A 15,130-nucleotide genomic window follows, 5' to 3' on the forward strand; every position below is an offset into this window, starting at 1 on the left:
GCTGGAGATGGAGGAATGAACAATACATACACAAATCCCAGGCTTCCTGGACCTCCTATTCTAGCAGGGAGAAACAGACTCAAAACACAATAAATAAGTAAATTACTAAAAAATTTAAAAAGAAGAAAAAACCACAATGAGATACCATAACTACCTACCAGAATGGTTAAAATTTTTTTAAAAACTGACAATAACCAAGGGGCTGGCAGGGAATAATTTACATACGCTAAGACTCATTCACTTAAAAAAAATAAACACGAAGAGATAACCCCTACATACCTACGAGCATGGCTAAAATTAAAAACAAAACAAAACCAAGGTGCTGGCAAGGATCCTGAGCAACTGAAATTCTCATACATTGCTGGCAGAAATGCAAAATGGTACGCCCACCTTGGAAAACAGCTTGGCATTTTCTTATATAAGCACAATTTTTTTTTTTAAGATTTTATTTATCTATTTGACAGAGAGAGACACAGCGAGAGAGGGAACACAGCAGAGGGAGTGGGAGAGGGAGAAGCAGGCTTCCCGCTGAGCAGGGAGCCCGACTTGGGGCTCGATCCCAGGACCCTGGGACCCTGACCTGAGCCGAAGGCAGACGCTTAACGACTGAGCCACCCAGGCGCCCCTATAAGCACAATTTTTTAAAAGACTACAGAAGCAAAGACACAGCTGTAGAGATAGAAACATGAATGTATGGATATATAAATATATAGGCGTGGATATGGACAAAGATAGGATTTTGACATTTGGATCTCTAGGCTGAAGTATATGCAAGACTACGTCCCAATATCTTGCCAGCTCATTTTCTGACATAGCATGAATTTCACAGAAACATTATTTTGATTTTAGCAAAATCAAAGGTAAGTCTCACTGACTTCACCCCATCCCCATTTTTCTTTGCTGACTTCACCCCATCTCCATGCCCGTTTTTCTTTAAACAGGGCTCACATCCTCTTTTCTCCTTGATGTCTTCTGAATGGCAATCTTACAAAGTTCTAAGTTGGAAGAGAATTCCCCATTGTTTTTATAGCTTCTCCTTACTCTGAAATAAATAATCAGAGCAAATCAACTGAAATTTGGTTAGAAAATAAAACAGAGAGAGGAAGTCTATAATCCCCTTCTTAGAGCCAAAGCTATCTGGGCTGCCTGACAGTAAGCCCACCGCCAAGGGGAAAAGAATAAAAAACCTTTACAGTACCAACTAAAATAGCACTGCTTTTTAACACTGTCCTCCAACAGCTGCTGGGGAATCAAATTATTCATGGTGTGAGTTCCAGTACAATTTACTGCCACCCAACTTCCAGAGGGGTCATGTTTTACAGATTCTCCTCCTAAGGGTGCCCACCCATGTCCCCACCTCAGGCCCTATTTGAACCAGAGAAAGGAATGTAAACAGGTCAGAACGCTTAACAGAGTCCATTAAACGCCCCCCCACCGGCCAGAACTGAAAAGTCACCTGACCCCCCTCCATCTGCCGCTGAGTCATCAAGCCCCTTCTTCCAGCAGGCTAATTATTCAAAACGGAAATGAAAAAAAACACTGGGAGTTCTTCGGTTTGGGTGTTCATCTCCACCCCACCCCCTTCTAAAAACCATTTTGTTCTTCAGAGATGTAGCTGATTCGCTCTTACACTCGCAGTTAATCTTCGGAGGTTGCATTTTATTTTATTGGATACTGTTATTTTCCAATCTACTTGAAACACCTGGAGGGGGGAAAAATGCATTTCTGACATATCCCCTTTAAACGCCGGAACCTTGCAAAATAATGCAAAACGATTTATATTGCACATTTAGCTCTTTAAATTGCTAACCAGTAAGTTTCCATTCCATTCAGAGCAAAGCAGCTTTTGCTTTACAAGAAATCAGGCTAAATACTGAGGACAAACCCCTGGAAGGAGAATTAGTAAACGTGTCATTATTTAAGAAGCACAATGACAGCTAGAAAACAGTTGACGGTTATCTTTGACAAGCCCCTTTCTCTCTTCATTCCAGATTTTTTTTCTCTCCTGAGCAAGAGGCCCCGGTCTTCCTGTCTGGCCCCTGCGCGCTTTCCCGGATGGGCATGCCAAGCTCGAAGTCACGCGTGGGCCTGCAACCCCCCGCACCCCCGGCAGCCCCGCCTGGTGCATGCAGCAGCCGCAGCGGCCAAAGACCCCCACCTTCGCTTTCTGGGGCGTCGACGGGCCGCAGGCCTGCAGACCCGGGCTGCGCCGGCAGAGTGGGCGCCGCGCGTCCCTTACCTGCAGTGCCGCATGGCGCATCCCCGCCGCCCACCTGCACAGCATCCTAGAGCATCCTTTCTTCGGCGCGACGGCTGCGAGCGCGGTGACGTCACCGGAGGCGGGCCCCACGCCGCCACGTGACGCCCTCGGGGCGAGGCGGGGAGGGGGTGGGGGGCGAGGAAGACCCTGGAAGTCCCCGGAGGTGAGGAGCAAGTGGCCGGGAAGCCCCGCTCCGGCCTCGCTTCTGGGCCGTCTGCCTGAATGTGCGGAGCTTTCCCGGCCTTTCACCGACTGTGGGAAACAAGCAGCACACAGAAGGAGAAATCCAAATGATTACAGGCTCCAAGCATGTAATAGGATTTCAAAAGAGTTAGCAATAAAGGGATTAGTAATGAAAGGGAACAATTTAGTGTTTTATTTTTTAAAAGTCTTTATCAAAGGCAACGGAGAAATATATTTTGTGTACATCAAAATGACAGTTAAAATATAAAGTGCATGGAAATACTTAGCACAGAGGGTCAGTGTTTCAAATCATTTATCAAATATATATATCAAATATATACTTTAATTTGAAGCATATTCATTATGGAATATTATGCTAATTGCACTGATGAATAATGCTTTTATTTACTCTCAGTAGCTACACTCTAATATTAACTTGCATTTGCCACAGGGAAAAAAAAGGGATACCACATATTCATACTACTTACTGGAATATTTGCTGACTTAAAATAAAGCACTATTGCATGAGCATGGTTGTACTTGTGTGTTTTCTTAAACCTTCTGGCAAGGAATCTGATCTCTCAGACATGAAAGAGTTAATTCACAATAACTCATTATTTCACGCTTTTTAATTTTTATCACATTCTGCAGAAGTGAGTCATGTTACTATTACAGAAAATATGCACGATGTCAACATTTCTCATTCACAACTGAAACAGCCTTGCCTAGAAAGCCTTAGAAAATTCCAACAGTGATCATGTAAACCTGAAATGGCATATTTCAAACTTAAGCAGTGAACCCATTAGGTTTTCTTCTGCCAAACCATATAAACGGTTTTGAAATGTGAAAGGACAAAAGCAGAAACTGGTCTTACTTGTATTCCCGTTTCAGATACTAGTTTACTTTCCATAAAGTTTAAGTCACAATTTTAACGTTGCCTCACCTCCTACCCCCGAAAGAGATGTGAAATAGATGGTTTTACAAGCAGGCAAGAGTTACCTACTTGCTATTTACTCCAGCCGCTTTGGTGTCCTTCTATATTTAACCCGGGCCCTTTTGCCACCATTCCCTCCAGACTAACCAAACCTCCGTTCAGAGGGTCAGCCTCTTAATTTGGGACATATATATGGGCCCTTGCCCCTCACAACGATCTATTATTTTCTGCACCGGGTTTTAAAACCCAACAATGTGGCCGGTCCTGTGGTTTTCTAGTCACTCCTCTGAAGCTGGTTTTTCCAGGTGGTAAGTAACTTACCTTTTGCTTTCTGGTTCCGGAGATACAAAAATAAATAAAACGCTAGCGCAATCCCCTGCTCCCGTGGGTGGAGGGTCTAATGGAGACAGAATCTGACAGGCTCCCTTTCCTGCCCCAGGCAAATGTCGATTTCATCCTCCGGCTCCCAGGGCGGCCCCACCCCCACCCCCCGCGGAGCCGGGCTGGGCGGTCACGTGCTGGGCCCAGCCACTCCGTCCGGCCCAGCCGGCTGGGTCACCTCCGGGCCCTGGAGGCCCGCCACGCCGATCTCGTTCGCCTCCTACGCTCGGTGCGTTCCCGGCCAGAGGGGAACCTAGCGGCCGCGACACCGACGCCCTGCCCCGAGAGGCCCGGCTGCGCCGGCTACTGCGACAGAGAGGCCGGACTCCCCGGGCGGTGGGGAGGGCGGGGGTCTGTAAGATGGCCTCCTGCGGTCCGGAATGACTTGCTCGGTTGTGTTCCGGCTGGGCAGAAATGATTCGAGTAAAGGCAGCCTCCTCGTTGTGGGGCGGTTTTTTTGTTTTGTTTTGTTTTGTTTTTTGCCGATAGGTTGGTTTCGCCTTCTCTTTCGGAGGGGATTGCTCAAGTGTGAAGAACATTACAGCAAACAGGCGGTTCAGGAAAGGCCTAAAACGGCCATGTCATTTTGAACAGGATGACATAACTTCTGTCAAAGGTTCAAAATAGCCAGAAGAAAACCAAAGGAATCACTGAAGTAGCAGTCAGTAAAAAATTACTGTGCGGGCCCCAGAAAGTTTGCGGACCGGGAGCATTCAAACCAAAACATGGAATGAGGCTCAGGGGTGCGTGGTTTAAGGCAGCTTATCCAGTGACAAAGCTGTGACTGTTTATTCTTCACAGTGATTAGTTACAATATTATAATTTTCAGTGGTTACCAGTCATATCAACTTCGGGAAGCAGTTCAAGTTTTGCTTGTCATTTCCGGAGACACAAGCAAGAAACGACCAGGTCCAGTCAGCCTTGCAGGATAAGCCACATTAAGCTTCGCCAGCATGACCAAACTGCTTCTGTCTGCTCAGGGACACTTCAAGGTTGGTCTCCCTTTGTTTCTAAATTTTAACAATTTCCCCCCCCCTTTGGGTCAGAGCTCAGCAGGCTCAGAGTATGACCAGCCATTATGGGCGTTATTCTCCACTACCACGGTTGGTGACTAGTCAGGCTGGAAGATGACACATTTACTGTTTCCATTAGTTGAGTCATCAGGCCAGAGGGCCGTGTAGTCACCATCTTCATCATTCATGTGGTTATTGTTGATTTCATCCAGTTGCCTGCTCTTGATGGATGCCATGTGGCATGTGATTGGCTGCCAACAGGCATTTAAAAGCTTCGAGAGTATACAATGCGCTAGAAAGGTCAATATGATGATTGTAGGGAAAACAATAGCCAAGCATTGAAAACTTCCCCAGAGCAGAGATACCCAGGAGCCAAGGTTTAACCGACCAAATAAATCCAACGGGTTGTAATCAGATTCGGATTTTACTTTACTAAATCAATCTACCAAAAAAAATTTTAAGTTATTTACGTAGGCATAACATGATGTATTAGCAAACACGTATCCTCAGATGACCCGAGGCAGGATGAACTTGAGAATGTTGTATTTCAGGAAGTGGTGTTACGCATGGGCTTCGGCATCTAAATGATGTGAGCAATCAGGTAATTTAATGAGAGGCATTTCTATGGAAACAAAAGAAAAACAAAGATTAATAGTTCAAGCAAATTAGAAATTCTGTTTTCTGAGTTTGGAGAGCAGTCAGTTGAGAAGATTTCTAAAAGTCGGATTCTAAGTATCTTTAGATAGAGTGCAAGCAGTGCAGTCAAGCAATCAGATTTTCCTGTTTGCAGTGTGAATGTCCCCGGTGATCTTTCCGAGTGGCCGCACAGCAGCAGGTACAAAGATTGTCTGCACATGGGCTGCTGGGATTTCTTTGAAGTTTATATCAAGTTGTCCAGTTTCAGCTTGCATGGCTTCGGGGTGGGGGGTGGGGGAAGGCAGGTTTAATTTCATAGTGATGCCAAGTGAAAATAGTGGGAGAAAATTGGAAATGCTAGTCTGGAGAGTTTTAGCCAAATATTGGAGGAAGCTAGAACTTGGGATCCAGTCCAGTTTACAAGTAGAAAATAAACCTCAGAGATGATCAACCGCACTAGAATCTAATATCCACAGGGGTGTATCACTGAAACAAAAATTTCTCTCCATAATCATTTCCATTTCCATCAAAGACAACCATGGCGAGACTAATTTGTTTTGCAAATTAAGTTGACTTTTAATAAGCTTGGCCTGATTACTTATATAAGTGCAGCAGGAATAGTGATTGATCATGTTCTTTCAGATCCTTTTAAATCTGCAAACAAAACATTAAAGAACCGGCAGTATTTTAAAGGAAGTCATAAAAATTCTAATCATCTTCATTAATTCATTTGGTCTCCTGTAATTAATTCTTGTTGATCTCGATCTTTTGTTAGTTGGATGAATTCATCACTTTTCCATGAAAGTTTTAGAAATTCTTACACCAGTTCCGTGTTATGATCTTAAAGTCATCAGAAACCTGTATTCTACAGAGTACTTTGTGTGGGGGGGTCTTTTTCGTGAATCTCCTCAAAGATACAGCATTTTTGCAGGAACATTTTTGCAAAAGCATCAGAATAAAACAGTAACTATCTGTAAATGGTAAAAGGCTTAAAAATTGGCAATGGTTAAAGATCAGATGAGAAGTCATTATAATGCAATTGACAAGAAAATTTGGTTATTTCTCTGATATACCATATTTTAAGACAATAGCTGGAATTATGACTGATAACACTGTGTCAGTACATCAGATCCCCATGAACCTCATATACTTTCTGGAACGTTTATATTAATAACTTCCGTATAAATATTTCCTAAACAAAGTTTAGCATGGCTTCTTATTTGAAAATGCTTCCCATGAAATTTAACATACCATTAAAAAGTTAGTTGGAAAAAAAACTTAGCTTTTTACATAAAGAAGACAATTTGCTTAAGTAACCTGATGAAGACAAAACACAGAATCTTTGTTTTCTAGGCAGATTACATGAAAGGTGAAGAAAAACCTTTGTTTGCAATTTCTTATTAAGAGCAGACCAATAATTTAAGAACACTTTTTCCTTTTAACAGAGAGAAAACCAAATTCTAATTGTGCACCACTGCACTTTTGATATTAAAATTCTTCCTTTTTTCTTTTTAATTTAAATAAATCCATTTTAATCTCAGTCTGCTTAGCCACACATAAGATTCCTTTCTCAAGATCCCTTTTCCGCAAGCCTTCTACAACTTTCTGTATCCATTTAGGTTTTGTCCTTTTTTCTTTCTTATTCTGGAAGAATGATTTTCCTTTAGGATGAAATTACTTTCTTTTTTCCCCCCTTACCAAAAATGCATCTCCACCCCTCATACCTTCTTTCACCCAAAACACGCCTCCTCCTTTTCATATGCAGTACCTTTCTTTCATCCTTATTATCTCTAGTAGTTTTGTAAAACCAAAACCAAAACAAACAAACAAAAAAACTAAAAGCAAGCAAACAAAACCCTCTTTTTTCTGACAACTTCCACTTTATTAGTTCAAATGTTATTTTCTCGATTTCAAAAACTTACAAAGTTTATCTAGGAAAGAAATGGCCCAAGGCTGGCGCTAAGGAATAATCACAGATGTACTCAGGGAGGACGGCACAGTCGCCTCTGCACCATGTTCAGTGAATATACATCCCTCCTGTGTAATACACTTAAAATAAACCGTATGCTTTTTGTAAATTACAGCATGAGATTCACTTGTGTCTCCAGGCTCATGCTGACATTGCTCTGTGAGCCTGCCGATGAGACGACAGGCAGGGCAACAGGATCCCCACATTATTGCTGAAGGCGCTTGCTCTAAGCTGAGCAGACAGAATAAAAATTCGAAAGATGGAACAGCAAGGTCCAAACTGATGGCACAGTTGTAAATAGCTGGGAAGCCGCCATCAGAATTCCCAGCCTTGCAAGCAGTTACAGGAAATGGGGGAAGTGCTTTTAAATAATTTTTTTCTTCTTTCCCCCCCTTTTGTTCTTTTTCTCCTTTCCTTTTTCCTTTTTTCCCAAGGGTGGTGTTTCTTGCACTGGCCTTTTGAGCTGGCCACACAGGCCCTTCCATTGCTCTATTTCCTGTGGTAGAAGAGCGGTGGCTTTCAAACACGTTGGATCATTCCACAGCAAGAAAGAGAGTGTATATTACGGCCCAGCACCTACTTACACCGATAAAACCATGTAAGTAACTGAAATAAAAGTTTCATCAACTGACACGTATTTCCTATTTTGAGTATATGCCATGCATGCACTCTCTTTTGCACTTGATGAAATTATCCTTTTATCTATATGCAGATAATAAATCCATCTATAAATGATAGATAAAATTGAAGAGACGTAGTATCCATTTATCTAGATAGATGTAGATCATACGTGTATTTTCGATTTAAATAAATGCTAATGCTCACTCCCCAAGGGTCTGGGAGCCCAGTCTGAGAAACAGGAAGTTCCAGTAAATCCTCCCGCAGCAGGAAGAAGCTCGCCTGGGAGCCCCGTTGCATCTCACCCTGCACTGGGGCGCCTGCGCTCCCCGCTCCCCGGAACCGAGCAGGGCTTGTGCGCAGTTAGCTTACGCTTCTTGTTCCAAGTGCTCTGACTTACTCTCTTTTCGGTTCGTTTTTGCTGCGGCAGCCCTTCTCCCAACTTTTTAAACTATTGGTAATTTTTGCTTTCCAGGGAAAACTGGGAAGCAGGCCACCGTGACCTGTCTATCATATATCAGCATCCTGTGGTAGATTAGCAAACTGATAAATACATTTCAAAATTATTGGAAGTCTATTCTTTCTTACAATAATTTTTTTCCATGTGGCATAAAACATGGTTATCAATAGACCCACATATTAGTTTCTCTCTGTAAAAATTAAAAAACCAAAAGTAGATAAACTTATGTTTCACATTTAATGTTCATCTTACTTGGAAATGAGTTAGATGTTCACTGAATAGCCATCATTTCATTTAACGTAGCATAAACTTTGCCCTTATTTACGCTTGTTTAAATTGTTTCTTTTTTTAAGATTTTATTTTTATTTATTTATTTTTTAATTTTGTTTATCTGAGAGAGAGACAGACAGAGATGGAGACAGAGAGCAGGAGCTGAAGGAGAGGGAGAAGCAGACTCCCTGCTGAGCAGGGAGCCCAATGTAGGACTCCATCCCAGGACCCTGGGATCATGACCTGAGCCAAAGACAGACGCTTAACCAACTGAGCCGCCCAGGTGCCCCAAGATTTTATTTTTAAGTGATCTCTACACCCAATATGGGGCTCAAACTCACAACCCCGAGATAGAGTTGCACCCTCTACCCCCTGAGCCAGCCAGGCCCCCCCTAAATTACTTCTTTTTAACAATGATGCTTGGATTAGACATCAAATAGTTAACTGTTTTCTTAGTTATTTTTTTGTTGACAAATTTTGGAGACGTGCTTGCTTCTATTAAACCAACGAATTTGAATTAATTTTTATTTATCAAAGATTATCGCAGATCGTGTGAACTTGAAAAGATATTTGGGTTACTTTCTACATTTCTGAGAGTATACTTGATTTATATAAACAAATTTCTTTAAGCCAATTAAAATAGAGTTCTTTACAAATTAGTTTTGGCAATACCATCCAGAGGTAGAAAAATATCACACGTCTATAATGTACATACACAGACATACAGATAACCTGACACGCAGAGCTCTTCCAGCTTTTGTTTTAAAAAGTTTAGCCGTGTCTCAGATACAAAACTCAAAAAAACTAGATCCAAACTGTGTTTCTGACACATGCACTAAGTTAAGGTTACATGGTCAGATGACCAAAGTTTTTACGAAAGATTTGTATTTGCATGCTACATGCAAGGATCCTTCCAGAACTGTTTTTTGAGGTCATTTTGTCTTTTAGAAGCTTCTCGGCCTCTCTCTCCATCCGGTCTCCTAGTTTGTGAGATGAGACTTTCAGCCCCGGGAATCTCTGGGATACCTTCCATGGCCAGCCCTCTACGATTCTAACAGCTAAGGACGTTTCATCTGCCGGAATATTCTCTCTCCCACCCCTCCTGTATTTTAGGGTCCCTGTGAAACTGTGCACACCGTATCTATCAAGCCCACTGCCTAGAAAGGGGGCCCAGTCAGCCCAGCGTGCGTGAGACGCTGGAAGGAGCCGGGGCGCATCTCCGAGGCCAGAAGGGGTGATGCAGATGCAAGAGGGGGGCCGGTTCATCCCTCCTTCGGGGTTAAGGACGGGTCGGTGCACACGGGAGATGAGCAGCACGGTGCCCCCCGGGCTTCTTGGGGGAGAGACGAGAGCCAGCGTGGCTCCGCGCGGGTTTGCGGTTCGTGTCAAGCAGGCACAGGGAACTGCATCCTTGCTCACGATGGGCTGCACGGCAGGCTGCCCCCAAACAGGCCACTTTGGCCTATTGACTGTTTTGAACTTAGTTACACGAGAAGCAGCGGGCGCAAGGACTCTCTGACCTCCTTTGTGCCCTGGAAGCAGGACCTAAGTGTCCCCCGTGAAGGTCCCCGTCCTGTCCCGGGAGGAAGGGAGACAGCCTTCTTGCCAGCGATGGGGACGTCAAGGCCGAGAAGGCTGTGTAAGCAAACCGGCTACTTCTTCGCTGCTTCGCTACCCCAAGCCCCAGCTTCTGTCAATTCTTCACAGATTCATGGTTTCTTTGTCCAAAAGGTGTAAAAGCTGCTGCTAGCTTGGCTCAATTCTTGGGAGTCTCCTATTTCTATGGGCTCCCATACGTACACAATTAAATTTGTTTTTCTCCTGTTAACCTGTCTTCTGCCGATTTCATTATTAGACCAGCCAAAGAACCCAGAGGGAAAAGTTTTCTGCCTCTACAATGTACTATATTTTTATCTACATGAACACCTTTATACATGAACGTAGGAAACAATTCGGTAGCCAATCCAGTAAAGTCTCAACCAACACTGGAATTTCACTGGCTAGCGGGATTAGGGGTGTTTCACATTTTTCTTCCTTTTAGCTTACTTACATGTCCTAATTTTTCTACCATTACTGTGTATTACTTTTGTAACAAGAAACAGTTATTGCTTGTTTTCTCGAAAGCACTATAGTAGACACGATGCTCATGGAATAAACAATTTTGGCTGCCTCTTAATGCAGATTTCATTACTCGAAGATTCTCACATCTTAACTGCAAAACCCCGAGGGAACAATTCCTAGTCATCCTAGATTATTCCGCTCATAAAAATCTTCAGGAAAGAAGATGCCAGCCCAAAACTGGTGGTAATGTTTAATCGTCCGCTGGTCAGTCTCAATTTCTCTGCCATAGAAACTCCTTTCTTACTCTGCTCCGTGTGGCGAGCAGTCCTTGATATGGTCAAGGTCAAGAAGTAGCCGGTTTGCTTATAGCCCTTACCAGCCTTCACGAAAACAATTCTCCAAATACTTGTGTAGCAACCTTTGAGCTTCCAGCTTCTTCACAGATTGCTACTTTGTATCCCTTTGAATCCTTGACATTTTCCGTCCGGATCTGCCGCTGGGCCATTTTGGCCGCCCCCGCTCTGGGAGAGCCTCGCTACTGGCACCTAGTGGCGAGAGGCTGGAGGTGCGGCTCGACCGCCCAGGGCGCGCACGGCGGCCCCGCGGAGAAGGTGCAGAGCTGGGGGAACCCTGGCTCGAAATTCCTTATCAAGTATGATCTGATGCCAAAAAGGTTCCGTTTCCCAGCCATTTTTTAGAGTTCACCATTGTAGGGGCGCCTGGGGGGCTCAGTCGGTGAAGCTTCTGCCTTCGGCTCAGGTCGTGATCCTGGGGTCCTGGCACCGAGCCCCGTATGGGGCTCCCTGCCCAGTGGGGAGCCTGCTTCTCCCTCTGCCTGCCCCTCTCTCTCACACACAAATAAATAAATAAAATCTTAAAAAAAAAAAAAAGAAAGAGGAGAGGGCAAAGTGACTGGTGTAGACTCTAAGTACACGCAATCCAGCCCCTCCCGGGCATTCTGAGCTGTGGTTGTAGACCCCGGCGGGCACCTGAAAGCTGCAAATGTGGGCCATGTTACCCGACATCCATCGAAAGGGGTAACCTTGAATGATGTGACAAACCACAGCTCTAAAAGCCCTCTGCGCTTTTGCAACAGAGCTGTTGTCAGGGAAGTTGTCACCGTGGGAAGCCTGAGAGGAGACCCCGTGTAGCACTAAGGGCTCAGAGAATCCTTGCTTCCCCTCAGAACTCACGAGGCTGCTTCCCTCTCGGACAGTAAAGACTGTGTAGCTAGCAGTGTGCGCTTCTTTTCTCCTTGGGTGCCAGGAACCTCAGATTGTGCTCAGACAATTCAGTAGGACCGGCCCCTCAAGTTGGCATCTGTACAGCGGCGTGCTGGCCAAGGTTCAAGAAGGCAGCTCTGTAAGGGTGCGGATGGGGGGGAGCCCCGATTTGCAGCGTCTGCAGATTACAGTGGCCAAAGTTCTCCCACCACGGCTGGCTTCCAGCTACGGAGGGTGCACCTGCGGAGTGAGATAGAATCTGCACCCTTCCTACGCAGGCGACACAAGGAAGCTGTTTTACTGCGCCTGGGCAAGGGACAGCTTTCCCACCAGGACCTGGTCTTCGAGAAAAGCTGTCACTTGTCCCAGTGCTTTAGATTGGATATATGAATTTTATAAAATTGTACTGCTTCAATATGGAAGCCATTAAGCCACAAGGTGTTGTTTACATTTAAATTACTTTAAAGTCATAAAATTTAGGGGCGCCTGGCTGGCTCAGTCGTTAAGTGTCTGCCTTCGGTTCAGGTCATGATCCCAGGGTCCTGGGATCGAGCCCCGCATCGGGCTCCCTGCTCGGCGGGAAGCCTGCTTCTCCCTCTGCCTCTGCTGCTCCCCCTGCTTGTGCTCACTCGCTCTCTCTCTGTCAAATAGATGAATAAAATCTTAAAAATAAATAAATAAATCCTTAAAAAAATTTAAAAGTCCGTTCCTCAGTCACCTTAGCCACATGTCAAGTGCCCGACAGCCCCACGCGCTAATGGCGACACCATTTTAGTGCAGATATAGAACAATTTCATCATCACAGATAGTTCTATTAGTGCTGTAAAGCATTTCTTTTAAACTAATTCCATTGCAGTAAGACAATTTATGTTTATTACCCAGGGGATTCGGCCTGTAATTGCAGGGTAGGAAAGGCAATCTGGCCAGAGCGTCTGTTTATGGGAAGGATGGAAAATCACGGATTCCAGAAGGCCCTGTGCCTCCAGCCACAGGTCCCGGGCAAGAGGCTCCCAAATGCCACAAGATGTGCAGCCTCTGCCTTTGGACTTCACTAGGGGCCCGCGAATCTTGTTCCAAAGTGAGAGGAGAGTGCCTGGTCCCTTGCTTCAAAGCAAAAATTGCGATGCATGACAAGAGCACGCACATTAGAACAAAGCGTTTCCGTGGTCAGGTGAGTAATGACCCTCCCAAAGATGTTCACACCCTGATTCCATATGTCACCTCACATGGCAAAAGGGACTTGGCAGCTGTGATTAGGTTAAGGCTGCTGAGGTGGGAGATGATCCTGGCTGATGGGGGGAGGGGCCCAATGTCATCACAAGGGTCCTTATAAGAGGGAGGCTGGAGGGACGGAGTCAGAGAAGGAGATAAGCCAACAGAAGCAGAAGTCAGAGACGCCGAGCCGCTGGCCTGGAAGGTGGAGGGAGGGGCCAGGAGCCAACAAACACAAGTGGCCTCGAGAAGCTGGGAAAAGCAAGGAAACAGATTCTCCCCTAGAGCCTCTAGAAGGAATGCAGCCTTCAGACTTCTGACCTCCATCCAGAACTGTGACAGAATAAATCTGTGTTGCTTTAGCCACTAAGTTTATGGACATTTGTTACAGCAGCGACAGGTACCTAACAGAGGCTTGACTTGCTGATTCGCCCGGTTCATACTGACTGAACACCCAGGCTGCACGCCGCCCCGGAAGCAATGCTTTGGACTGACCCGGTACCTCTGCCCTCAGAGTTTACAGTCTCTGGGGAGATAGCCAGGAAATGAGCCTTTCCCATCGACAGTAGGCAGTGCTCTAACAGGACAAGTCCCGGGTGATGGGGAAACACAGTGTTAGGGGCCAAACTGTGTCCCCCCAAATTCATATGCTGAAGCCCACCCCTAGTACCTTAGAATGTGAGCGTATTTGGAGATGGGGTCTTTAAAGAGGTGATGTACAGTAAAATGAGCTCATTAGGTTGAGCCCTAACCCAATGACTGGCGCCCTTATGAGAAGAGGAAAAGATAGCAGGGCTGCAGGCACTGGGGGCGGCCGTGGGAAGAGGCGGCAAGAGGACGGCCGTCTGTAAGCCGAGGAGAGAGACCTCAGAAGAACACAACCCTGCAGGCACCTTGACCTTGGACTTCTTCTTTGTGGCGATGTATTATGGCAGCCTTACAAAATTAATATCCTATGTATGTACGTATAAATCAATCCATTTCTAAACCCTAATTATGCAGAATGTGCTGCTTTTCATGGAAACATTCACAAAGACTGACTATGGAGGGGCGCCTGGGTGGCTCGGTCGGTTAAGCATCTGACTCTTGCTTTCAGCTCAGGTCGTGATCTCAGGGTCAGGAGATGGAGTCCCATATTGGGGGGGGGGGGGGTCCGTGCTCAGCAGGGAGTCTGCTGGAGTTCCTCTCTCTTCCTCTCCTTCTGCCTCCCCCACCACCACCACCACGCCCCCGCTCATGCTCACACTCTCTCTCTCTCTCCATAAATCTTTAAAAAAACCTATCATAGGCCATAAAGAAAACCTCAATAAATTCCAAAGAATAAAAATAACACAAACAGGATTTTCTATTTCACAACAAAAGTAGACATAAATAAAAATCCATCAAGACCCTTGTATCTGGAAAAAATTTAGAAGACGTGTTAATAACACCTTTTGGGTCAAAGGGGAAATACAAAGTGAAATTATAGAACTTCTTAGTAATAATAATGAAAAAAACTCAACAGATTAGTTGACAGAGAAAATGTATAGCACTAAATTGGTTTAGCATTATAAAACTTCAAATAAACACACCCAACTCAAACTACCCAAATAAGGCAACTAAGTAAGACACAAGAAAACGAAGGATTCATAAAAACAAAAGCAGTATTTCGTAAGACAGAAAAACAATAGAACAAGTGAACTAAAAATCTGGTTTGTTTTATTTATTTATTTATAAGTCAGCTCTACATCCAACGTGGGGCTCAAACACACAACCCTGGAGATCAAGAGTTGCACATTCCACTGACTGAGCTAGCCAGAACCCAAGCTGGTTCTCTTTACAAAAAAAAAGGTCCAAAAATAATCCAATAACCTAATCAAGGAAAAAGAAGGGTGAAAACACATATAGAAAGTAGGAAATGCCAGGGGAAA

The 15,130-nt window shown here is 44.7% G+C and overlaps 1 protein-coding gene and 1 long non-coding RNA gene across 2 annotated transcripts in view; one reads left to right on the forward strand and one right to left on the reverse strand.

The window, feature by feature from the left end:
• Positions 1–2,385, reverse strand: part of CLCN4 (chloride voltage-gated channel 4) — a 63,799-nt gene extending 61,414 nt beyond the window's left edge. Inside the window, exon 1 of the mRNA XM_021684124.1 lies at positions 2,240–2,385. The gene's annotated coding sequence lies outside the window, so the exon portion shown is untranslated. The remainder of the gene's footprint in view (positions 1–2,239) is intronic.
• A 2,316-nt stretch (positions 2,386–4,701) lies between these two features.
• On the forward strand, positions 4,702–9,769 carry LOC110575182. Its single transcript, XR_002480010.1, has 3 exons — positions 4,702–4,750; positions 7,811–7,974; positions 9,673–9,769. It is a non-coding gene; the product is annotated as an uncharacterized LOC110575182 (long non-coding RNA).
• Positions 9,770–15,130: the final 5,361 nt, after the last annotated feature.

This window comes from Neomonachus schauinslandi, chromosome X (assembly GCF_002201575.2).
Source record: "Neomonachus schauinslandi chromosome X, ASM220157v2, whole genome shotgun sequence".
NCBI classification, from domain to species: domain Eukaryota; kingdom Metazoa; phylum Chordata; class Mammalia; order Carnivora; family Phocidae; genus Neomonachus; species Neomonachus schauinslandi.